This window comes from Lonchura striata, chromosome 10, assembly GCF_046129695.1.
Source record: "Lonchura striata isolate bLonStr1 chromosome 10, bLonStr1.mat, whole genome shotgun sequence".
Taxonomy (NCBI): Eukaryota; Metazoa; Chordata; class Aves; order Passeriformes; family Estrildidae; genus Lonchura; species Lonchura striata.
The window spans coordinates 22,566,419-22,593,326 of record NC_134612.1 but is presented as its reverse complement, the minus strand read 5'-3'; the positions used below and the strand labels follow the sequence as shown (position 1 = coordinate 22,593,326).

At 43.3% G+C, this 26,908-nt stretch overlaps 1 protein-coding gene across 1 annotated transcript in view; it reads left to right on the top strand.

Annotated features, from left to right (window-relative positions):
* Positions 1–555: 555 nt before the first annotated feature.
* Positions 556–26,908, top strand: part of FNDC3B (fibronectin type III domain containing 3B) — a 188,074-nt gene continuing 161,721 nt past the window's right edge. Inside the window, exon 1 of the mRNA XM_021548251.2 lies at positions 556–735. The gene's annotated coding sequence lies outside the window, so the exon portion shown is untranslated. The remainder of the gene's footprint in view (positions 736–26,908) is intronic.

The following is a 26,908-nucleotide window of genomic DNA, read 5'->3' as shown; positions in this document are numbered from 1 at the left end:
TTAGACATTAGAAACAAATGTTTTACTTTTAGGGTGGTCTGGCATTGAAACGGACGGCGGTGGGGTCACTGCCCCTGGAGGTGTTAAAGAGGCGCCTGGAGCTGGCGCTGGGCGGTGCGGTTTAGGGGTTATAGCGGTGCTGCCGGGCTGGATGGTCTTCAACCTTGACGATTCGCTAATTCTATTATTCCACGATTCTAAGTGACGACGAGCGGGTCGAGGAGGAACGGGAAGCGGAGCGGGTCGCGGCCGAACGGGGACGGGGAGGGGAACGGGAACCGGAGCGGGGCGCGGCGGAGCGGGAACGGGGACGGGAACGGGAAGCGGAGCGGGTCGCGGCCGAACGGGCACGGGAAAGGGAACGGGAAGCGGAGCGGGTCGCGGCCGAACGGGAACGGGCACGGGAAAGGGGACGGGCACGGGAAGCGGAGCGAGCCGAGGCCGAACGGGAACGGGAACGGGCACGGTCGCCGTGCCCGCCCCGTGCCCGCCCCTCACGGAGCGCCCGCCCCGGCGGCGCGGGGCGGGGCGGGGCGGCAGCGGGGCTGGCCGGCGTCCCACGCCCGCCTCGGCCGCCTTTTCGGCGGGAGCCGCTACTCCAGAGTGCTCGGTAGCGTGGGCCGGCCGGGGCCCCATGTGGTGCCGACATCACTGACATGGCGGAATCCCCGCCGAGCCCTCCCGGCACTCGCTCCAGCTAACCGGGACTCGCCGCCCCGCACCGCCCTCCCGCAGGTAAGGACGCGGCGGCGCTGCGGGCAGCCGAGTGCGGGCGGGGAGCGCCGCGGCTCCGCTGCGCTCCGAGCGCCGGGCAGCCGCTTCCCCCGCCCCGCGGCGCCTCTCCGGGTCCCGGCTCTTTTGTTCGGCGGCGGGACGCGGCCGCACTCGGTGGAAAGTTTCTCCGCCGGCTCCCTCCGCCGCGGGGAGCGCCCGGCGGGCGGGCGGGAGCGGCCGCGCTCGGGGCTGGCGGCGGGACGGGCGCTCCAGCACCGCCCGGCTGTCCCCGGGGGCGGCCGGCCCGGCCGCTGTCATCGCCGCCGCCCTCCCCGCCCGCTGCGGCTCCCGGAGGAGAAATGCGGGAGCGGCCGGTGCCGCCGGCCCCGCGGGCGTGTGCGGGGCGCCTGCCCGCGGCACCCCCGAGCCGCGCCCCGCTCCGCTCCGCAGCCCCTGCCCGGCCGGAGGGTGCGGGCAGGTGGAGGAACCGGGGCTCCTCCGCCTCCAGAGCGTCGGGATCCAGAGGGCATGTTGGAGAAAAAGCTGGAGAAAGGCGCGACCGTCTTCTCTTGGCCCCGTCCTCCCCGCCGGGCTCCTGGCAGAGGCGGCTTGGGGAAGGAAAGCCCTGGAAACTTTTTATTTTTGCTTGCCAGACACCTTTTTAAAATGGCATGCGACCAGCAGACGGAGTAAAAAAGAACAACCCTTTTTAAAAGCTTAACCTCTCTTAGGTTAAGACCACAGCTGCATCCCCCCTTCTCAGAAATGTTCTATTTAAATAAGGTTTTGGCGGAGGTAGTGCGGCTTGGAGTTAAATGTAACGAACCATTTATCCCGTCTATATTTGTAGAATAGAAGGCGCGGGGCAAGCCTGCCTCTCTCCATATTAGTAATTTCGTATTTCATTTGCATTTCTTTGTGTCCTTTGAGTATATAAAAGTACTGGCCTTAAAGGAGTAGTTACCCCATCACTACGGGGTGGGTGGCGGGGGGAGAAATGAGATATGGAGAGATTTGCGTTCCTTATTGGCGTTTTTTATTTTTTTTTAATTTTTTTTTTGTTTGTTTGCTGTTGGAACTCCGTGCTGGCTCTGTGAGAACAGGATTCACATACCCCAGTTACCTGTGCCCTAACCACAGCTGCTGTATCCCTTAACCGCTTACCCTGCAGAACACAGGGCTCAGCCGGTACGTTCCTGAAAGGTGCCAAACCAGTCTGACTCGAGTTTAACAATGTGCTAGGTAATGGCATTTCAAACTTCCACAGATTTTTTCAGTGTAGAACACTATTTCTCAACCTTTTATTTTGCAGCAGAGCTTGCTTTAAAAGAGTTTTGGGAGTGCCAGGCCTGGCAGTGCCTGCACTGGTCTGGGTCTGCGCTTTGTTCTGATGGGGAGCGGCTGGTCTGGACACGGATGACACAATGTGTGCTTGGCTGGAAATCCAGATAAAGGCATGGCTTCCCTAAACCTCAGGAATGGCCAAGGGCTGCCTCCTGAGTGGAAGCATCTTGCTCCTCTTGCCCCGTTCACCTACGGCCCGTGTGTCTCTCTCAGCAAGTTGGAGAATACGCTGCCGGTGCTACCAGTAAGAAAATGATTCTTGGCCGAATTCCCGGGGTCATTTCGGGTCTCGCACAGAAGCGGTCTGTTAGTGCTTTTCTCTTAATCTTCAGCACTTCTGTGCTTCCCTCTCGTTAATTTCAAAGCAGTTGTGATTTGTGGTTGTGTTGGGACCCTGCTGTGGCAGAAACTTCTGCTGCCCCAGAAGTATCGTGTATTGTTCTTCCCAGTTCAGTATCTTTCAGCTACTTTATGCTTATAGTGCAGCTCAGAGATCAGTCTGTGTGGAAGGTGATATATTTTACTTTATTTTTTTTCTCTTTTTTTTTTTAAATTTTGTGCTTTTGGGACTCATCTGGTTTGGGTTTGAAGTCACTGCTGGGACAGCAATGAGAGGGTTTTTTCATACTGCTAGCTTATAGCTGGCCAAAAGGATAAGAAATGAAGGTAGTTAGCAGCCAAAATAAGCTGATATTCTGCTATAGCCAAGAAGCTCAGAGCTGTAATTCCATACTGCAAGTATTTTATCTTTAGTCTCAGAAAAGTTTGTAACTTCCAATCTGAAATGTATTTATTCTGGCACTTCTTTTTCTACGTGTAGTATTTAGGGAACTGAAACAAGTTTTCTCCATCATGCCTCTTTCTTTGCAGAAAATTTGGGTTTTTTTCTCCTCACTTTATGTTTTCTGAGAAAGAGAAGCAGTTAAGTGCAGTCAAACTTCTGCTGTTCATAAATCTGTGCAAGAAAATATATACAGACCATGCAGCAAAATGCTGCATTTGTGTGGTAGTATTCATGAACTTTCTAATAAGTATAATTGACTTTTTCCCTCAAAAAAGTAGGTTGTCAGAACCAACATTTACAGTATGAATAAATGTTTGTAGCATGAGGATAAATGCCTGCTAAGTACATGTAATTAAATACGAGGCCCAGAGCCTGAACACACCTGAATCAAACAAATTACTCTCCACAGTGCTTTTTTCTTCACTGTAGTCTGGCACTTCCCTCCAAAGGAAAGACATGGGGGAGGATGGAATGACCTCTTTGGAGCACTTGGGGTGACAGTTTGGGACACACTGGGAGAGCATCCTGTCACTCCACCAAGGATGTGGCTGCTGGGTTTAAAGTTTGGAAATAGTGTCGCTGGAATTGTTCTGAGCAACATGCCACAAGTTATCGAAATTCCGTTTGTTTGCAGTAGCCTTTGGTGTACAGCAAATAAAATAAATTGCAGAAGAAGCCAGCAGAGCCCTGTGTAAATCTCAGCTGTGCAAAACAGTGGAGAGGCAAAGTTTCTCAAGCGTTGCCCGGAGGATTTGTGCCTCAGTGACTGTCTCTGCACCGCTGAATGGTGGAGGACCCTTTGGAAACAGCAGTATCAAAACTCGTGTTGTTTACGGCCAAGGTTTAGTGTCCCTGTGTGATCTGTCCCTGGAGATGGAAGGTATGTGGGAAGAGGGAAGTTCTTCAAACAAGGCAGTGGAAATAGGAGCCGCTGGATACACAGCAGTAAAAAGCCATCTACAGGCAGGAATGCTGGTGTGTCAGCGAGCAGATAACTCCAGCTTCCAGTGGGGACGAGGTGGTTGGCATTTTTATCAGTTTATTCTAAGCACCTCTTTGCAAAATTAAAGTTGGAAGCCTGCTCACTGTTGGACTCCAGACAGCCAGGAAAAAAAAAATTAAAAGGCACAAACTAATTAAATGTGATTTACGGTGGAATTTGCAACAGTGTTGGGGAGATGAGTTGCCTTTCAGAAATGCTGCTGTGGATGTTAAATCTGTGCTTTGCTCTGGATGAAAAATGACTGTGCTGTTGAGCAACTACACAAGAAAAATGTCATCTGTGTTAGTCTGTTCTTGAGCAGGAATAGTCCCTGGAGGTCCCAGGTAGTGCAGCTTGGAGCCAAAGCTTTGTGGTGCCTTTAATTGGGAAAAGGATGGGTTTCCTTGAGCATAGAGGTTAAAATGTAGGGTTTCTTCAGTGACATGCCTTCTGTGTTTCATCTGAGGAATCCTTTGTTTACAAGTAAATTGTGGTGTTTGTTAGCAGATAACAGACAAAAAGCCAACAGCATAAGAAACATTCTCTATTTGTTTTTCTAATGGTGACAGTTTATAATGGTGATATACTGAAAACTGCCATGTGGATACTCTGCTTAGTAAACTACAGATATGTATAGTGTTAGTTTTGTAATATGAAGCAATAAACAATTCCTAAGTAATGAAATACATATTTTATAATTTCTGTTTTTTGAGAGGATGATACTGCAGCTAATACTGATATGTGGCATTTGCTTGTTCTGGCATCTGCTCCTCATTCTTTAAGATACTCAGTGCAATGACAAGATGCATTCAGGAGAGGAGTTTCTGCTGTTGTGTTTTTGTTTATCTTGTTATTTTTTAGATTTAGAATAACTGAGAGCAAACACCTGAATTCTCTGGAGATGAAGGTGATAAGCCTGTCTGATTTTTCTGTGTTGAGTTAGTGTATTGCAATTCTGTGGCAGTAATGCAAATATCTTAAAACATGCTTTACATCCTGGTATCTTATCATTGCCTTATACATAATTATGGACTTTTCTATTATTAGGTCCTTGCACAGGACTTTAATAATAGAATATGTGTATGCATGTATTTAAACATCTACTTTGTGCTTCCAGGAATGTTTAATATGGCATGCTTGGAAAAGAGAGAAAGAAATTCCTTTCAAGAAGTTAATAAAAACGTCAATAAAAACCAATTTTAGATGACCCTTTGCTTTTTTTTTTTTTTTTTTTTTTTTTTTTTAGATGACCCTTTAGATGCTTGGGATGTTGTGGACAGATTTCCCTATGCTTTTAATCTGAACTAGGAAAACCAGTCTGCTCTTAGTTTGTAGGTTCTCTGGGCCTCTGTGCAGCTGTGTTAATTTTACATGGTTGCTCCCTGTTTTCCACTTGCCCACTAATAAAATGCCAATGTTTATAACCTATATCCCAGTGTTATCTCTTGCCCCAAATATTTCTGCACAATTCTTTAGTCATACCCAGAACTGTAGTGAAGTAAGATGGAGGGATTACTTTGGACATTCATAGCAGAAACAGCGTGGGAGTAGAGAGTTGTCCTAATTTGTTTCAGGATGACCTTACAATTTTCCTTTAGTGTATGGTTAGTTAGCTGAAAGTATTCATTCCACTTTCTAACTTGCCTTTGTTGTAGAAGTATGTCCCTGTTCAATGACAATTCAGGTAACATAAGTGACCTTGTGCTTGCAGACACTTGAACTGATCTGGGCTTGTTACTCAGTGCTTCATATTGCTCTGCTCCTCATTTATTTATTGATGTGGAATAATGCAGCAGAGAAAAAGGATGAAAGCATTTGTGGATAATGAGAGCACTTGGTAGGTTTCCTTCTGGTCAACCTGTGTTTTTTGTGGACTCATGTGGTGTCAGCTCACAGAAAGGAAAAAATTGCCTTCAATGTCTTGTTACTAGCAAATGTATGGCAACCAGAAGCATCACTTCATTAGAATGAATTAACAGAGCAGAAGAGACACAGTGAGAACTGCAGAGCTTGTGGAATATTTTGGGTCTATAATGCCCAAATGTGTTTTTTTTTTTTTTTTTCTTTGTCTATAAGTACTGATAGAAATGGTGAGTTTGAAAAGCAGGGGCATGACTGACTTCATGAAGGGTGTTGCTTTACTGGGGGACTCAGTATTTTGTCTTTCATATGATATCAAAGTATCAGGAATAATGGATTATGTTGAAGTGGAAAAAGTTCCTCCTTTTGTAACAAGATAAGGCAAATTGGCATATACCATGTACGTGATTCTTCTAGATATGTTTGAACTGGGAGCAAGTTTGGGACCTGTTTGCATACATGCTTGTGTGTTCTTCTGTTCTTGAAGCAGATGGTAACTGGTGTTTGCCTTTGAGGGGTGTGCTTGGCTTGATCAGCTATAATGCTGGTCTTGTTTTCACCAGTTCTTACTTTACTTTGCTTAGAACACACTAATATCCTGTTCTTTTGTGTTACTCTAAAGCTCTGAGGAAATTATTTATAGTCTTGTTAGGAGATATATTTTTATTAATGGTATTAAAAATTGAAAACAGGGGTTAAAAATAGCTTTTCCCCAAAACATATTAGTGATCCTCTGTTATACAGTCCTGTTTTGTTATACAGTCCATATCGAACTGTGGCTGCCTTGGAAGGCACAACTTTTAAGGTGAAGAATTTGTTCCTATTTGGTTTCATTGTCTGAAGGATGGCAACACATTTCTTGAGGGCTGATTTCCACTGAGTCCTCCCCTGAGCAGGGCAGAGGGATGTTCAGCTGCTATCACATCTTCTGCTTTGGCAGGTTAACTAGGAAATTTGTTTTCAAAGCCTGCCTTGGGGAGGACAGAGAGCAACAAGTCTTTATTTTCGAATGTTGGAAAGTGTTAGAAGCTGTGGCAGTTCAAAGAAAACAACTGTTTCTTACTTTGTATTTTTATGGAATTGGCTTCTGCTTTAGTGAGGCTTTTTGGGGTTTTTTTTTTGGTGTTTTTTTTTTTTTTCCAAGGTCTGCTTTTCTCAGTGTCCCCACTTGCCCATCCTTTCTTTAACACACTCATTAGCCACCTGTGATTCCTGGTACTACAGTAGGGTTTTCCTTCTAATTATCTCTCAGTATGATTTACGTTCTGTTGGTTGCAAAGCTGTTAAAGGGGATCTTGGCCATGAGAGCTAAGATCTCTAAGCAGATTTCTTCTGCTCTTGTGCTCCAGGCTGGAGGCTCGGGGTGCAGCATTTGGTCCCAGGAGCAGAGTTCCTCCTGAGCAGCCCGTCTGACAAACCCTGTGTCTGGGGAACTGGGCAGCTGGAGACACAATACTTAATTTGGCACAATGCTTGCTCTCAGCTGGCTTTTCTTGAATGCTTCAGATGTGGGTGAGGGAGGGGCAGCAGATCTGTGTTTGTGGAACGCTGCATTCCCTTCTTCCTTCTTCCTTTGGAGTTCATGCGCTGGTGGTGACGTGTGGCCTTTGCATGACTGAAAGAGCCGGACGTGAGGAATGTGTCCCAGCACTGCAGCCCAGGTGGCTGTGTCTTGGCCCCAAGGTGGGTACAGAAGACCCAGCAAGGCTGTGGTGTGTGGTCCTCGTGTGCTTTGGGGAGTTGAAGTGGCCTGATATGATGGGACCACACGTGCTGCTCCTTGGATCATAGGTTGAGGCATTCATTGTCCCAGCCAGCCATACAAGGAGGGAAAATCCATCTTCAAAAGCTGGTTCTGAGGAATTGGTCCAAAAGTTCCTGGCTTGGTTGGCAAGGGTATTATTTTAAGGAAGGAAATGAGAGATTGGCAGTGTAGTGAGGTAGCCTGGTGTTTTGGCCGTCACGTATAAGAGGTGGCAGCAGTGGAAGGAGTTAAACTGCACATGGTCTGTGGAGAACTTAGGCTTGGAGAGTAAACCAGAAGCAGGATGAGCTGCAGAAAGTTGGTGGTGTTACAGAAAAGGGATGGCAAAAAAAAAATAATTCTTAAATTCAGTATAAATCATAGTTAAGTGGTGCTTCACTATGTCTGAACATGTGCATATGTTGTCTCCTCGTAAATGAGTGACCTTACATGGCTTGGAGGAGCAGAGGAAATGTTATTGTCACAAATTGTGGAGTGAAACAACACTTTAGATTCTGGATCAGTTGAAAATGACTCGATAGCCAAAAGGCTGACCCCTGCTCTCTTTGTGCACTGTGACCCTGCAGGCTGTCAGCTCTGTTCTGAAGAGTTCAACCTCCTTTTGTACTTGTGGGAAAGGTATGTTGGCTGTTCTGAGGATAAAGGGTTAGTTTTATGGCATTTCAGGGCATAAGTTAGTATGGTCATAAGTCAGTTTGTTTGTCAGTCAGTTTGTCACAGTTCTCTAATCAGAAGTTTGTTATTTAGGCTGCTGTAGTTACTTTCCTGGTCTCTGATACTGATAAAACACTCAGAATAAGCAGAAGTGAAGCCTAGTTTTCTGGTACTTCTGTGTTTTGCTTGCACTCAAGCAGGTAGGTAGTTCATTCCCATAGTGTCTCCTTATGTAACTACCTATTTGTGTGTTGTCCTTTTGGTTTATTGATTATAAAACTAAATTACATTTGAGTTTGTGAGGACCTCAAAACAAAAACAGAAATCAACAAACAGAAACCTTAAAGGACCAAACCAGAATGACTTTGTATTTCCCATTGTGGTTAACTTAGATGTTGGTGGGGTAATAATGTCATGTTCAGGAGTAAGAAATATCCTGTGGATTTTATCAGAGACCCAGATAATGTCTTGTTGGATGACTGTTGTGGACTGCTGGGCAGCACTCAGCTGTTGCCACCATGCCAGGAATTTAAATAAGGTTCATAGAGAATTTTAGTACTAGATCATAAATCGTGAAGGTCTAGGGTCACACTCTTGCAGGTTACATTATTCTTAGCTGACCATAAGCAGTGCACAAGAAATCTCATGGCTAAAGAGGAATTCTGAGATTTTTCCACAAAGCAAAAGTTCTGCAGAGTTTGACATAAAAGTGGATAGATTTAGTTTAGGTATTAGTAAGAAATTTTTTACTATGAGGGTGGTGAGACTGGCACAGGTTGCCCAGAGGAGCTGTGGCTGCCCCATCCCTGGAAGTGTCCAAGGCCAGGTTGAACAAGGCTTCCACCCTGGGATAGTGGAAGGCATCCTGCCTGTGGCAGGAGGTTGAAACTACAAGGGCTTTATGGTACCTTTCAACCCAAACCATTTAATGAGTCTATGATCTGAGCCTTAATCCTTGTTTCTTGTGTGTCAGCTGGTGGTGAAATCAACTTGGTTCATTCTGCTCCACACATGTTTATTTTTGCAACTCCATATGCTGCTCTAACAGATCTTTATTATTGCTTGTTAAGTTCAGCGGTGCTTTTAGTGACTGCAGAAAACATAAACATCCTCTGTGACTTCGTTAGACATACAGTGCAGACTTTTTGTTGACTTGAGGGCTGTTCCTCGGGTCAGTGAGCACTGCCACCACTGTACACCCACGAGGATATGATGAACAGAAAAGAATTCTTGTTACCTAATTTAAGAGTCTTCTCCCTGCAAGCTCTCGTGTGTGTGGTGTTTTATCTTTACCCTTTTCCCTCTCGGTTAACAGGGCTGGACGTGCTTGTCCAGCTGTTCCAGCTGCCTTGTTCAGTGGGCAGGAAATGGTGATGTGGTGGAAATTAGGCAATTCTGCCGAGTGCAACCAAAAGGATCTCTGATCTCTTCCACAGCAGCCACTTCTGGATAAAACGAAAGAGTCAAGTCATTCAGATATTTCTGTAACCACAATCTATGTAATGAACGAGGTGACTACACTTGAATTTTTATGCCTGTCTGAATGGGTTGCTTCAGTGGATGTGTGAGAGCTGCTATGTTGCAGTAAAGGCAATATTTGTGGATCTAAAACTCTGAAGTTAGACATCAACGGTTTCACTTCCTTTTGGCGTTTTGCGATCATGCAGTCGAACAGAATGATATTATGCTCTAAAATGCTGCTGTGAAAAGTTTTTTCAGTTTCTCAGACCTTCTGGACTATTCCAGTCCTGCCCTTGCTAGCACATCCGAGTCCTTTCTGGCATGTCTTACTAAATCCTTATTTCTCTATTCCCTTTTTCCTTTGTTAGCTTTTTCTATACTACGGTGTATTGATTTCAGTGTATCCTCAGTTGTTGGGTTAGTGCAAGGGGAGGAAGGCGAGTGAAATGTGAGAATTGGGACGGAGAAAATACGGATATGTGAAGACATGGAAAATAGCATTGACTGGATCAGTTTGCAAGTAGACCAAGTGTATTATTATTATTATTGGCCCTGCTATAATTTAAGGTTCCGTGACGTTGTCTCGCAGCGAAACACAAGGAAATAGAATAATGCACTCCTACGTGACCGAGTTCACTTGGGCAGTGATAAGGCCACCCTTGAGCAGATGTGGCCCAGCCTGGTTGGCAGCAGGGACGTGCTGGTGCTGCAGCTGCAGGGCTGCGGGCAGTGCTGGCTGGGGACGAGGTGCTGCTCCCTGGCTCTGCTGAGCCACGTGGCAGCCCGAGATCTGTCCTTTCAATTCGGGAGGGAAAAGCAAAGCCTTGGCCTGCTGCCTGGACTAACCTCACATGGCAAGCAGAGGGCTTGTGTTCCAGTTAGAAAGTGTATGGGGATGGCAGATTGGATCTGTCAGCTTCCCTCTTCTTCTGTCCTTGGAAAAGCTATTTTCCATCAATTATGGATATGTAGGTTTTTTTCTGTTTTGTTTTTTTTTTTGAAGTATGCTGGCTCTGTGGAGCAAGTGAGGTGTAACTGTGGTCTGCTGGTTCCCCCAGGAGGGCTGGCTGGGTGGGAGGTTTCTCCCTGCTGGGGTAGGGGTGCAGTGAGCTCCTGTGTTCCCTGGACTCTTCCTCCTCCTGTTCTTATTGCCTGGCAAGTGCAAGACAATTTGAGGGGGCTGTATGCAAAGTGTAGGTGATTCAGATGAAGAAAACTTAACTTTTCCTTAAATTTTGAAGAAGATTTGACTGGTTCTTCAGTGAGTACTTTATGTTGGCTGTATACTGTAGAAAGTATCACTGATTTAGTATTTTTGCATATCCCCACTTTTCTCAGAAAATATTTTGCAATGTTTGACTTGTGCATTTATGAAAGGATTTGGCAGGTGGGAAGGGGATGTAACAACTCTTCTCTCGTCATACACAGAATACACAGTTGGAAGGAAGAAACAGATAAATACCTTTTTTAGCTATTCTAGTATATTAGACAAAGGTTTTCTTTGTTTTTCTGCCAACAGCAGCTCTTCTGACCTTTGTGATCAATATTAGCAATGAAGTTTCTTTGAGCAGATGTGGAGACTTTGTTGAGCAACTGCTCAAGCAGAGTGTGAACGTGGTCTGATAGTGGTTATACAGCCATGAAGAAAGGTATCCACCCGAGGGGGGAATCTTATTTTGCTTTTAATAAAGATGGGAAGGGAGATTAACATTATTTTGCAAGTCCTTCTGGGATTTGTTTTGGAAAGTGTATGCTTTCTGATCACCTGTGTTAGTGAAAGATGGGTAAATTTGAAGTGGTAGAGTTACAGGCGAGGGTTACAAGCATGACTGGAAGTGTGGAAAGCCTCTCTCGTAAGACGAGATGGAGAAATATTTTACAGGAAAGAAGTTCCAATGAACTTTACTATCTCTAAATCCATCAGAGAGGTAAACATTGAATGCATACAGGACTGTTTAAGCCAAAAGCCAGTGCTGGCAGATGAAGGTGTGGACTCAAGATGTCAACAAATAAAAACTTTAGAATTTGATCGAGCAGCTTAGTCCAAACCCAGCCCAGCTATCTAAACAGGAGCCAACTTGGGGCATGCAGAAAGACCTAAGTACTTTTAATGTGCAGGGCTTAATGCAAAGCTATTAGAGAATATGTGATATTCCCATATATGAATAGGGAGTGTACAAGTGGCAGATGGATTTCAAGGAAGTGGGAGAACTGAGAACTTGGACTATAGACTGATTAAAGTAACTGTGGGCATTCATTGCAGCTGCAAAATTTATAAATCTATTCCTTATTTTTTAATGAACTGGCGTTCAACTTCAACTGGCAAATTTTTTCCAAGTCTGCTTGCACCTCAAGTCGTGCATGTGCAGAGCTGTACAATACTGGTGGTGCAGCTTCAGTGTGGCTGCAGTCCTGGTGGAATTTTGCTTTCATGTCCTGCTATTTTGATTGGTAGAAGGTCCTGATGTAACATAGTTCCAGGAAAGGAGATGGGCGACTTTCAAAGAGCTTTGAACATCAGGTCAAACAACAAAGGTGCTTTCCAAAAGTGGTGGATCACTTATTAAAGTGGAGAGGTTTGTATCCAAAACTTTACTGAGGATAATCTCTAGGAAAGAGTATGTTAATTCTTCAGATAATCACAGGCTTCAAAGCAAAATCAGAATGCGAGATAAACTTTTGTTTACACTTTGTCTTAGGGGGAAAAAAGGTAACAAGGTCAGGCTTATACAAATGTAAATTTAAATATTTTAAAATCAAAATGCCTGAATATCTTTGCTGTCAGAAGATGCAAGCTATACTGAAATACAAAGTAAAAGTTTTTTTTTTTTTTTTAAGAGAAATTAAGCGAACAAATGTGCAATGCCAAAGTAGAAATACTTTCAGTGATATGAAAAGGAAAATGTAAATTTGGTCATCTGCAACTTCAGAAGTAGTTACAAAACAAGCAAATTGCTAGTCTGCTTCCACCAGGACTCTGGAAGAGGAAAAAGTCAGCATGTAGAGAAGGTATCATCCAGCTGATTGCTTGGTAGCTACACTGAAATTACTTGAATACTGAGCTGTGGTGTTCCCCTTTCCCAGCAGAAATGCTTTTGAGTCAGACAGAAGTGGATATTTGTTTGGAGAGAGGAGGATGCAGTGAGTCCTGCAGACCTTCAGCTGAGCCTTTTCCTCTTCAACAGGAGTCACAGGAACTTGTTGAAAGAGATACCTTCTGTGACACAGAAGAGATTTTGGTTTGGGATGGATTTTTTTTTTTTTTTTTTTTAAAGAGGTTTTACTTAAATATATTATCAACATTCTCATTTAAGCTTGTGATGTGCTTTTTCCCCAAGCTGTTTTGGAGGGTAAAAGTTGTTTTAATTGTCTTTATGCTAAAGCAGAAGAACTGGGAGCTTGTTTCCATCTATCAGTGCTGGAAAGAAAAACAAAAGCCAAGCAAACTTGCAGATCCTGGACCCCAGCCACTGCCCGTGCCTCTGTCATTTGCTGCTTACAGAACACTGCTGGGTGCATGAGTGTGGACTTTGCCTTTGTCAGCAGCAGGAGGAAGAAGGTGAAGCCCTGAACGTTCCCCGTGGGGTCCCCAGCCTTTGGCCAGGGCTCCTTGCCAGCGACGTAAGGATTGGCTTGGGAGTTCTCCAGGGTTATAAAACACCCAGCTGTTGAACTTTTAGAAGTTGTGTGACTGGGCAGCTGGGAACTCGGATGGGCTGGAGGATGAGCTGTATTTGACGGAGGAACAATGCTTTCACAAGCACACACACGTACTCTCCTCACCCCCTTCTGGGGCCATGGGTGTGCACTATCTGAAATCCTGGTGCTAATTAAAAATCACAATAAGCCAGTGCACTTAAAAGTGGCTTTTGGTTTTGTTTCGTTTTGTTGGTTGGTTTTTTTTTTTAATTTTAAACTGCTCTGACTGGGGAGTTAATGAAACAATTGGGAACAGCATCTTGCATCGTGGCCACTTGCTCATTTTGGCCGAGCTGGTGCAAAGTGTGTAGGAGTTGATTTTTATTGTTCTGGTGGGATTTCAGCCCACTGTGGCAAGGGAAATGTTAACATGGTCAACAAGAATTAACTCAGCTTCCAGGGGTGAAAGTGCTGGTGGGAGGCCAGGAGCTGACTGGAAGAGCCTGGCTGGGAATGGGGCACAGGGAACATCCCTGAGCAGGTTGGCAGAGCCAGGAGCACAGCAGAAGTGATCAGTGGGGCTTTATTTAATGCTGGCTGGGTAGTATGGTTTAGTTTCAGTCTCACCCACAAACTGTGAAGCATTTCCTGATTTGGGAAGGTCAATATGAAAAAACTTGCAGTGTAAAGCTGTAGTTTTTTATGTGGACAGTCAAACAGATCCCATGAAGTGATAATTAGTGTTACTGGCCAGGGCAGGCTGTCAGTTTTAGTAGGAAATCATTAAATAAACACCCGTGAATAACCAGTATGCTGATTCTTCTTCCCTTGGAAGAGACCAGGGCACTAACAGAGGTGATGTGTTTCATTATCCCCATTTTGCAGCTGAGAAAACAAGACACAGAGGTGAAAATACTGGAGATACTTTGTTTGGGGCTTGTTTCAGTTGAGGCTGGACTAGAAATCTTCTTAGTGGTCTGCACATGTGTGGGGGTTTCCCTCCCCAAGGCAGCTCTTGACAAGTGCCTGTGTGCAGTTCCTACCTCTGAAAACCTCTCCCAGAGGAGGCTTCCTTGGCAAGAGGGCCAATAACTGCTTGCTCTCTGCTCAGAGTATTTTATTGTATCTGTAGGAAGCCTTTGTACAAGGCTGACTTGCTGGGGGTAGGGGTGGCAAGAACAGTTTCCTTACAAATGCCAGCTAGGTCTTTGCAATCTGATACAATTGTCAGTAGGCAGTACAGCATACACCTGATTTAGTAAGGTTATAGTTCTTTTTTAGAAAGGATAAAGTTATCCTGGCTGACTTGTAATTTATACTTCTGGTGAGCACGTGAAATCATATTTCCATAAGAGGAGGAAATCCTGCTCGCTTTCCCTGGCTGAATCCATCTACTTCAGTAGCTAATCTTTGGATTTTCATTTCTAATGTTGTGCCCAACTCTGATTTGTCTGGCTCCTGCTCTGCTTACTGGTTCTTACTGTTCTTTAATGTCCAGTTCGTGTTGGCCTGGGACCATATAAAAATGCCAGCCCTTTGAGAGGGCTGCTGTGCCTTGTTTTGGGCAGTGGGGTGGATGATGGTATCAGCTCATAGATTAATCTGTGGTCACTTGGCTGGCCAGCTCTTCATACACTGAAGATATTTCATGTTATTTGTGCAGAGTGAACTCTTTTATCAGTGTTGTGTGGTACCAAGTCAGAGGCTGGCTAAAGAACACACATGTGCTAACACAGCTAGCTCTCCAAGCAAAGGTGTAATCGCGGCCAAGAGCACACTTGGATTTGTCTGACAGGGCCTGTTTTATATAGAATGACAATGCTGATTATGTTCCTATTTTTGCATTCCTTATCACTGGAATCCTTCATTGACTTTTGATTGTTTTATCTGAAAGCTGTGTCTTACTAATGGGATGTAATTGCACTGGGCAATTGCACTTCCAGCCTGCTTCCCTCCCAGCTGCTGGTGCAGGGTTTACACAGTCTCTCTCTGCTCCATCCTCTGCATCAGTGTGTCCTGTTGTTGGCAGTAAGTCAGGCATTTATTTGAATCAAAACTTAATTGAAAGATTTTGGGGCTGACTTGCCCACTGGGGTAAGTCAACAAGTGCATTTTGTAGCTCTTCCAAATACCAAACAGAAGAATTCATTAAATTCTTTTCCCCTGCATCATTAGCCCTATTTTCACTTCTGTTTTGCCGCTATTGGAGTTCAGTCCTCTTTAGTTTGTTTTAGAATGCAGCTCATTTTGTGTTTTCCTGCAAGTCATGGTTATTTTTATTTGTCTGACTTGTCTTGACTTTAGCCTTGGTTTTACTTACCAAATTTCTCTACTACTTTCACTCTCTATTCATAGTTTGCCTCTTTTACTCTTTTTTATGCTGCATTAAATTTTTGTCTTCTTACCATGGTATCAGGATAGGATTTTACTTGAAGTTTCCCTCTTTCTCAAACAAGGGAATCAAAGTTTTTCAAGTTGTCTTTTCTGGAAAAACAAAAAAGAGCTTACAGTTGTAAATAAAGTTTTTCAAGTCAGTTTTCCCCCTTAGTTCTCACCAGTTTTGGGAAATTATCATTTGTTGTTCTAAACCTAAACTGCATGTACAGATTCCAATTAATCTCCCTCTAATAACATTTGATTGCTGTGGTGACTCGGAAGTTCTCATGGGATGATTCTGACTTGCTCTGTGAAGATGAAACTTGCAGCTGCTGGGTATTGAGTGCACAAAAGTCACAAGGACAATAAAACACTGAGGGTTTTTTTTTTCACAGATCTTATATAGGTTGAGTGTTTATGGTACAGGAAGTTTTGTTTGCTCTTGAGCTATATTTGAATTCCCTTTGTGGTGTAAATCAAATAATTCTCCAAGTATGTTGTCATCAGTGGGGGAAGGAAATGGGTTCACAAGTGTTTGCTGTACAGAACTTTGCGGAATAGTTCAAGTATTTAAACTTAATGATATTTAAAAATGAGCTGCTGAGATCCAATTCCATGTGTGTATCAGTAGCTAAAATACTACTGATGTACATCAGAGTGTGAGTTCGTGCCCTGATGACACAGCCCTGAGTTGGTGCTGCTACTGAAAGGTCAGTCCTGCCTCTCACTCCCTTTATTCTTGTTTAGGCTCAGTGAGTCAAACTCCCTGGGCTGCTCTGGAAGTCAACTTTGAATATTTGTCTCTCCTTGCTGCTGGGTGAGGGCCATCCTGGCACAGGCAGGGAGGGTCCAGTGAAGCTCCTGCTGTACCTATGTGGGGCACAGTGGGTCCTGGTGCCCCACTGCTGCCCCAGTGTGCTCCCAGTAGGCAGGGACATTCCTGCTGGGGTGGACTGCAGAGAGGAGCCATCCTGCTTAAATGGACAAAAAGTGTACTGGGCTTTGCCTTTATCCTTTAGCACCTGTGCTGTTTGAAATCAGGGGTTGTTCCCCCTGAGCACCAGTCTGGTTCCTGAGCAGCACATCCCATGCTGGAGGAGAAGGGTTTAGGGAAGGTAAGTGCAGAAGTGCTGCAGGTGCAGTCCTGTGGGCTCCTCGGTGCTCTGCTGTGTCTGTGTCCTCTGAGTTGTGTAGTACTCCTTAGCAGGTAGTGTGCCAGTTAAAAGAACCAGCTCAACTACCTGGTTTCCATTTAAATTACATGTTCTCCTTCAGTGCTCATTTTAGCTACCTGTCCCAGTAACTAATTTTCCTTCCTTTGAAGCTGTCTCTGCTCTTGTTTCTCATGTTTGAAGAGATGGGCTTGTACATTCTCTATATGAAAGGGAATCTTTCTTTTCCCTCTCACAGGGGAAAATCTCAGCTTGGGGCAGAGATCTATGTTTTTTTTAATAATTACTCACTGCAAAGCAGGTTGCACTGGGTAGCAGCCACGCAGCCTGGCTGTAGCAGTGTGTGCAGCAAGAGCACATGGACCCTGTGAAAAGGTTCTGCCAGGGGCTCATCCTGGCTCATCCGGGGCATCCCTGGCAGCCCCCATGACCTCCATCTCCTGCTTTGTTTGAATTCTGCATTAACTCTGTGTGGTAAGAATATCTCCTAATTACTCACTGCTAAAACTTGGTGTTTAATAGCTACTTAGAGGCAGAACTTGGATAGGAAGAAAGAGTTTATAAATAAGTTGGTCACTGCTTGTTAATTAAAGTCCGTCTTTTCTCAGGGATAATTAGTGCAGCATTGGCAAGAGGGAAACAAAAGTTCAGACAGGACACAGCTGAGCTGTAATCTGCTTATGTTAGAGCCTGAAATAGCAAAGGGTGTATGTTTGACTTAAAGTGCTTGTCCAGAGATCTTTTACTCCTGTCTTTATGGGGGAAGGGATAGTAAGCTTTGAAGTGCAGGCACACTTCTAACGCTGAAATGAATGAATAACAGAAAGGTAACAGGTACCTTTGAGGTGTGTCTTGGATTCCAGGTGGTAGAAAGAACTACTGGATTATTAACATATCCTTTAATATGCTTGGTTGGAAATCTCAGCTACTGGGATGCATCCAAGAAAAAAAAAAAAGCATGCTGAGATCCAAAGCAACAATTAATGAGATCTGTTTGGTTTTTCCACCCGAAAATGTAGCTCTGGGTCATGCTTGCCTCTCTCTGTGTGCGTGTGGAGGTCTGCTCTTCCAGCAGTGGGCTCAGCTGGGGTACACAGGGTCATTGCACCGGGGCTGCTGTGCCCTCACTGCTGTTCCTTGTCACATCCTGGGGGACTGGGCTTTGTCTGCCCAAGGCTGGCCGAAGGATTTCAGTGTAGGCATGGGAGAGAGCTGGGATGCCAGACTGCAGATGGGAAGGTCTGTGTAATGCAGAAGGAATTTCAAGCATCTTTTTGGTTAATTCTGTTTTTTAGAGGACTGTTAATGTGGCTTGATGGGAGCTTGCATGTTGAGTGCGGCTTAAGGCTTTTTAAGTATTTGTAAAAATGGTTTTCTAAAGTCCTCCTTAAAATCTCTTTAAATTAATTATTGTACTTAAGGCAACTCAAAAAAGCCCAATCTTTTTACTTTTATTAATTTTCATGAAATTGTTGATAATACCTTGGCAAATACTGACATTTAACATGTTTTACTCCTAATGAGAAAGAGCCTCAAGTCAATCTCATTCAATTAAATTTATGCATTTCTACTCAAGAACTGAATTTTACTCAGCTTGGTATACTCTACTGAAAATGCCTTATTTTTTAAAACAGTTACTTTGATTTTATAAGGAAGGACATGTTTCCATATTATTCTCAAATGATACAACATTTCTCTGCAGAATGTGCTGCTGCTATTTCCAGGATACCTGGAGGGATTTGGGATGCTAGGTATTGTTACTGAAGTAGTAATGGTGACATATAATTAAAAAGAAAACAAGTAAAGCCAGCTTATCATAAACAAATTTCAGAAATGTTCATTTGGCACTTAGTGTTTATGAAACTGAATTTGGACAAATGTCTGTGGGGACTTTAAATCCTCTGAAATGCTCCATTACATTTTTTGTTTCCCTCACCTTCCTACAGATGCTTATTTTCTGTAGTGGTTATTCAGGATAGAACAAAAATGGGAATTTGACAAGCATGTAGGTGGCCTTTTTCTCTGATGCTTATCAGCAGAGCTTCATTGTTTTCAAGATATTTATTCCTAAAACACTTAAGTTTTTGAGCTGTTAAAGTTGTCAGTGATCTGATCAGCTTCGATGGCTCCTGTTTAGATTGTACATTGATGACTGAGAATGTCAGTGGCAATGAAATGCAGTAATGGGGATGAAGGTTTTGGAGAGAAATTATCCCCTGATGAATTATTACCTGTCCAATTTCTCAAGAGGCTTAATGACTTTGGAGATTGAGATGCTGCTGTGAGAATAAATGCTGAATATACAGGAGAGTATGCATTTTCTGTGGATATTGGAGAAAACCTCAAAAAGCCTCATTTTTTGATATAATGTCTTCAAATGAATTGTGTTGCATGAAATTGTCTTGAAGGAGGCTTTGAATCTTGTGCATCCAGTTCAAGTTTGCCATTTAACTTCAATGGAGTAAGAAGATTTCAGTGAAACTCACTGGAAAGACTTTAACAATTATGTTACTTTCCTAACTTTTTCTCTTCGGTTTTATTCAGCAGTGGTGTTTAGTTGGATTGTTTAGATTAAATTAGCAAGTGGTACGGGTTTTTTTATAGGTCTGTAGTGTGTTGTGCACTTGAACTGAAGATATATAATTAGACACTTCATTTTGCTTTCTTTCTACATCTTTTAGCTAATTAGTTACTTGGGTTGCTTTATTTTGCATGGCGTTGTTTTCATTTGATTAAGTACACTTCTCTAAGGGTACAGAATTAAGAACATACTAATTGCACAACAATTTTGGCATGTGTAGATTGCCTCAGTGTCACCTGAGGACAAAGATTTCTCTGCTTACATTGTTGGCTCTATTCTTTTTGTGCCCCGTGGGCAGATGTGTCAGAGCAGACACTGTGCTCTCCAAAATCTCTTCCTCACTCCTGCAGTCTAGTCAGAGCTTGTTGGCAATGTCTAATGTAGCTACTTGCCCTTGGAAATGTCTTGATTTCAGGTTTTAAATGTTCAGACCCATTAGCTTGGTGAGGTTTGGAGGGTGGTGGTGGGATAGGAAGGTGATCTCAGAGCAGAGACCCAAAGGTGTTGTGAATCCAACACTGTGAGTTATGCCTGGAGAAACCAGCAAGCTTCACCTGGGAGCTGTCATGAGGTGGAAAAGCAGTTGTGATGCTCTCTGCTGGCTGGGAGTAAATTTTGATTGTGGGCATTGCTAGGACTATAAAATACTTGAGCACAATATTTCTAGAAGCAGGTTTCCCCCAGGCACTGAGTGTTCCGGAATAAACATGACTTTATAATAAAGTGCTTGCTCTGTGCTTGTGAGCAGATCAAGATGTCCTTTTTTTGCATTTTACTTTGAACATCAGTTATGGATGTGAGGCACCGAGTAGGCTCTAACCTGTGCCAGCTAACAAGGGGAAGCCAACAGAAATGAGAAACATTACAATTAAACTTTTGTTGCTGCAGTGCTGACTGAAGCTCGAGTGTGTCCAAGCATGTGGTGTTCAGACAACAAACGTATTTCTCTGTGTGGAACTGCTTTTCAAAGGAAATACTTGCTCTTATGAAAACTGTGGCCATTGTTGAGTAAATACCTTTAGGTGTGCTGTGCCACGAGAAGAGGTGCAGCTGGTGTCTCTTGTGAGAGTCATGATTTCTCTCTTCTATCCCACTGTTTAAAAATTTAACTGTTTATATTTGGTGTCAGTTAATCAAACTCCCCTGAATATAGTTACACCTGTGTCAAGGTTGGTGTCCTTAGTGGGCAGTGTTGCTGGATGTCATGGTGGTCATTGGGTGTGAAGTTCAGTGTTGCCCTAAAACAGAGTTAGGAGACTCAGTAACTCCATGTCCATGTGCTGACACCAGGGCCAGTGCACAGGGACCTCCCCTTGGAATGGATCTCCTTTACCCATGAACTTGTCAGTATTCTATGTGTAATTAATTGGGATGAGAATATCCTTTGGCTAAGGCTGCATTAGAACAGTTGAAGAAGTTCCATCATTTTTGGCATACTGAAAATGGTAGCTGGTTTTGAGGTCTTCTACAGGAGCATTAGCCTCTCGTTGTCTCCAGTAAAACCACAGTGATTTGGTGTTCTTGCAAAGAAAAGATATTTAAGTAGAGACTAGGGAAGATGTAAAGAGTAAGCATGTTTTACTACTGAGGCTAGATTTGGATGCCTATTAAATGAATAAGTGGCACTTAAAAACCTTTAGAGGAATGTATTTTAGAAAGGTCCAAATGTCATGGCTGCAGTTTTGTGCTGTCAGAATTTGTGCTTTTATTTCTTGAAATGCTTTCTTTTTTTTCCCTATGGAACAGATGCCCTCATTCCAGAGGTGGCAGCCTTGGCTCTACCTCAACTGTTCCTTTGCATTTAGCTTTGGATGTTGCCTGTTCTCCTCATAGGAAGAGACAGAAAGCTACTGAAGTGTCAGTGCCTTAAAGGGATTGAATCCTGATTTTTGTGGGCGTGATTGTAAAGATTTGTCTGCCTTTGGTTATGAAATATAAGCTACTGACTACTGTGAAAACTGTGAAAATCACCAACTTTGATATTGTTTCATGGTGCTTGCAGCTGGTCAGGCAGAGAAGAATTGCTCAGCAGGTGATGGTGTGGCTATTCCCGGTGTCTATGTTGTGTAATTTAGGTGACTTTATTAAAAGTTTGAGATTTCTGTACAGTTGCTGTTACCCACAGAAGTCCAGTTTACATTGTGTTTGTTGGGCCCCTAGCTGATCTCATGGGGATGCCAGTTTATGGGTGGGATGCTTTAAAAAGCTGTCAAACTTTATTTTACAACAAGCTGTCCATTACTGTAACTTCTGACCCATTCCAGTAGGTGAACAGGCTCTGAACAGGACATGAACTGGATCTGTGCTGCTCATCCTAATTCCTCCTGCCTGTGCTGCTGGCAGCTGCCTGCCACAACTGAGATCTGGCTCTGGAAGTGGGACAGGATGTTTGCTTTTGTGGAGTGCAGTTGTTGAGGAAATTAAACGAAGGGATCTTTGAAAGGGCAAGCCACCTACATCAGATTAGGCCATTAAGATGAGGGTTGTGGGCATACTTTAAATAAAGCACCTTATCAGGAGACTTTGGGGGAGGATGTGCTCCTGATAGCCAGCGGTGCTTGGAAAGCTGCATTGCATCACGTCTCTTTGGACCGTGGAGGTGGCTGGTGTTGAGTACACAGAAAAGGGAAATCTGAAGGAGCTGGTCTATCCAAAGCTGTGATGCTGGAATCTTGGGGGGAATATGCAGGGGGAGGCCCTTCCTGGCCACCCCAAGGCATTGCACACGCTCTCAGCTGCCCTGTGCAGTGACAGATCGGGAGGAATGCACAACATTTGAAGTGTCTTAAAGCTGGATATCCTTTGCTCAGGATATTTCCTGTCCTCAAGAATATATTTTTCAAGACTATTATTGCCAGAAAATCCATAAAATGGAAGTGGGGGAGGGAAATTTGTACCTTGCAGAAGATGAGCTCCTAATTTTCCCATCTGAAATGAAGAGATAAGCTTTGGATAACAGAAAAAAACACATCCCTGATGTAGCAGTAAACCACCAGCATGCCCAGTTGTACATTGAATATTCAGTGATTTGTATTTATTGCTGTCAACAATGTACAGCAATTAACCACTAGTTTCTAATAAAAATGAGACTTTTGAACACTGTTGATTAGAATGGTATTTCATGCCAAGGAGGGCTGATCCTCAGGATAGGGATAGCCAGAGCAAAGCTCTCCCAACTGACTTCCACCAGGCTCTGTTGCATGTTTTGCCTTTGCGTTCGTTAATGAATTAACGCCTAAATCATAAAGCAGGATTTAATTGGTGATTTGTGATATGGTTAATCCCACAGTGAAAGTAAAATGTGCTTAGCACTGCTGCCACGGCTCCTCCATTGACGGCAGAGAAGTGCTTGTGGCTTCCTGCTAGGAAAATACCTTTGTGGGGCTGTTTGTATATGCTTCCTTCTGTAAACTTCAGATAGAATTCACTCGATCCCATGAATGTGGCTGCGTGATCTGGGGTAGCTGTTGTGAACAAAGACCTTCGGCTGTTAAATACAATGAGAATTTACTGTTTACTGTCTGTTTTCCTGTTTGTGTTTCTAGCAACGAGTATTTTCATAAAGGATTCATTTTCCTGTAAGTTTCTAAAACTTAGCAACGTGTATTTGGCAATTCAGTAAAATTTGTGGGAGGAAGGCAGTGTAATAAAGAGTTGAGGCATTAGTGAAGTACCCTGTTCCTGTCTTCCCTGTGCTAATAAAAAGAGAGGAATTTGGTAGGTGTGTGGCATTCTTAAGGTTTATAGGTGGAATTTGATTTTGGAAACATGAGGATTATGGGGTGTGTTAAATTTAACCCATTCTCCCTGCACCCCCAGCACCCAAGAAAAGGTTTGGTGGAAGAACACTGAACTTACACCATGCTGAGGTTGCACTTTTTGAGGCCAGAGTAATGTGTTATAAGAGAAATCCAGATTGATGAGAACGTTTTAGTCGTGATGCAAAAATGATCTGGAATCTCTGGTATGTGCCAGTGGCAGGAGCTGCACTCCCTGGAACGCTGTAAGGCTCTGGCATGTGGGAGTCAGGGCTCAAGGACACACTGTCAGCCCCCACAGGATTTGGTAGCAGGTTAAATCCAGGAGAAAAGAGAGGGAGAATTTGAGATTTTTCTCAACCACTTTAGTAGTTCTTTGAATTTGCTGATTTCAGAATACGGCTTAGAGCATTCCAAGGGTCTTAGGATAAATGGAGGTATTTATACCCATTATGTAGATGGAGGTGTATATGTGTGTATATGTACGTACCTCGTGACTTGAGGTGATAGCAAACTGCTGTGATTAGATATGGGAAAAGCAGGACCCTGAATGAAGCCCACAGGAGATGAAAATTGCTAAGGGAAGCTGCAAAAGTAGTTACTAGATTTACTGTATTGATGGAGGGTGACCTGACACTGTTGTACTGAGCAGAACCCACTTTGTTTTGGTTTTGGTTCTGGTTCCACTGGTATGTCTTGAGATACTGCAGTTTGGAACCAGCTGTGAATTCTGAACGTGCCCCTGTTCTGCAAGTTCGTATCTTCTTGCCTCTGATTAGGTTTCTTGAATTCATGCTTTCAAAAATCTTTGTGACCTCTACCTTGTTTGATAATGTGCTGTACTGATTTTAACATAAGTGCCTAAAATAAAGACTTCATCCTTTATCGGGCATAGCTATTTCTGTTTGGGATGGGAGCTCCCTTGCTGTAGTTCTACATTACCAGTTTGCCAGTGACTGAGTAACTTGATGACAAATGTAGATCCCTGTTACAGGATCAGTTTCAGGTCTGACAGCTGGTGTATAATGTTTTATTGCACTACATTTCTTTTCCTATACTGGTTCTTCCTAGAAGGAATGGTGACTTCTGAGAGTGAAATTCCAGTCTGTTAGCTGGTCTAAAAATCCTACTGGCTCATCAGCTAAGTATCTGTGATGTTAGATACCTCCACATTTCTGCATTTTTTGAAATCAGCTGTTCGTCTTCAAGAATTCTTAATCCTTTTAAAACCTCAATGATGCTTCAGTATTAATGCTGTAAGTAGAATGCAGCCAAGAATTTTACAACTGTTTTTTCTTTGTTTATTATTAGCCTAAGTACAGTGTCTACAGGTGGGAGGCTCAACCCACTACTGTTTTGTCATAAGAAGTGAATTACTAGTAATAGAGTGACTTTGCTTAATTTGTTCAATTCAAGAAGTGTTCAAAAAAGCCTTAAAGACTAATGTACCATAACAAGTTCTTAATAATAAACATGTTTTAATCTGCTCACTTTAGATGACTATGGGTAGCTTGTCTGTTAGTTCAGACTAAGTACTCTTTCGAGGTTTCTATATCACTAATGTATATCTATGAGAAGAGGAAAAATCAGAACATCTCTTCAGCTTCAGATTTAAAGACAAAAGTTGCAACAAGTTGAGGTTCTGATGGAAATAATATATGTTGTTCTGCACTTGCTTGAACAGAGAAGATGCTGAAGGTAAAGCAGCTGGTAGTTGTGCTGAATTTCACAGTGCTAACTTCTGATTATTTAAAACTGTGGTGCACAATGATGACTTTGTGCAGAGCTGTAGCACTGACTCAGATGCGTTGTGCCCTAGCAGGCTCTGTGAGCTGTAAGGTATCTCTGGCACCTGTGGAATGGTGAGGGGCAATCTGTGATTTAGATTATTCATAGCAGGGCTTGATGCAGCAGCACCTGGGATCACAGAGCAAGATTAGATAAAAATCATACGGTTGAAGTTTCATCTGGGGTGATGGAAAAAATAGCCCAGATTCACTAAGGATGAGGAGATTTCCTTAGTGAGCACCAAGGGGAGGGTGAGGTGCTGCAGCATGCACTACTGCTCATGGTCTCGCCAGCAGGTTAAACCTTCCCTGAACACCCAGGCTGTTTTTCTGTACCAACCTGGAGGTATGATTAGGGACTAGAGAGAGAAATGGGAGGAGGAATACGTTCACATGAGAGAGAGAGTGGGAGTGCAGTTTTGGATTTTTTTTCCCTACACTGGTCTATTACTTTTGGGAATCTTTATAAAAATTGTTGCATGGACATATCATCTTCCTCCCCTGGCCCAAGAGTAATATGCCATGCTGTAGGTAGAGAATAATATCAGTTTTACCTATTTTTTAAACCAGATATTGACATGTCATATGATGACAAAGTGTTCTCCATTTAGAAACTGGGGAACAAATGCAATCTGCTTGAATCTCTGGGATCTGTGAAGCCTTTAGCTGGGAGAACAACTGGTGTTAATGGGTAGGTGTTTGCCACTGATTAACTGTGGACTGTATTGCTAAGGTGGGTATCTGTGTGGGCTCTATGCTGCCAAAATGTGACTGAACTGGGTCAGAATGTAAATATTAAAGAATTGAGATTGTGCCATACTTTCGGTGATAACACCTGGGTGTTCCAGCTTATTCACACAAACTGAATGTGCCTCCATAGAGCTCCCCTGGGAGTGAAATCTTGTCGGGTCATATGTCAGTTATATCATTCAGGTAAAATTGAGCACAACTAAATTTGACTGGGATAGCTTTTTTTCTTGTTCAAGTCCTGTGCTAACGTGGTCAGAACCCTGCAGGCAAACTCCTGCATTTGCTGATATTCTCATGTTTTTGCCTTCACTGTCAAAGAAAAGCTGCTGTCAAGCCACATTGAATTTTTCAGATTTATTTATATGCATATATACTATATTTGACCTCGACTCAGTGTAGCATTCTTTGCTCCATCAGGATTTCTATGAATTTTTCTTGCAGTAGGCAAAGTGAGATGCATGTCCAGGGAAATGCAAAAGCTGTCAGGGCATGTAGTGGTAAAAGGCTTTATATTTATGAATAATATTGTAGGAAAAAAACCTCCAGAGAATTAGCCTTTCTTGTAGTTTGTGTTTTTTATCACTTGGCTTTGTTCCAGTTATGAGATGGGTTTTCTTATATTTGAAGGACTTGTATATTTTGTTCTTACCTGTTTATTGAAATTCAGTGGGTGAACTGTATATTCGTATCTTTTCTATAGCTCCCCAAAGTTTCTTGCTGTCAAAGGAACTTTCCCCACTCCTGTATGCTAAACAAGCTAATTTCTTGAAATTCAGGTTTACATATTTTAGGATGCAAGGCTAATTTTTTTCTGTGCCTTTCTGAAATACTTTGATTTTTGAATTCTAGCTAGAATTGGAAGTAAAAAAATTATCAGAGAACATTGTAGGGGCTTTTTTGAATTATCTTCCCATAAAGCTGAAATCCTGTGAATGGTTACTGCTAAAGATTTTGTGTAACAAGACTCAAAGATAAGCTCTGCTTTGTTAATGATGAGTTTATTTCTGCTAGTCTGCTCTGAGCTTGTATAGTGGATTCTACCCAATGTTGTAAAGTGGCAAACAAGTTTTTTATGCCAGCCTGGGAAATGGATGAAGTTAGAATAGTGTGATGTATCCATGGGACTGGGGATACTGTTACAGAGCCAGGGAGAGGTATCTCACAGAGCAGTAATAAAAGTGCATCTGTCTTAATAAAGTCACAAACTTATTTTCCTCATGACAAAATCCCACTGATGCTTAGTAAGACCAACCTCTACAGAGAACAACTTGGAACAGGCTG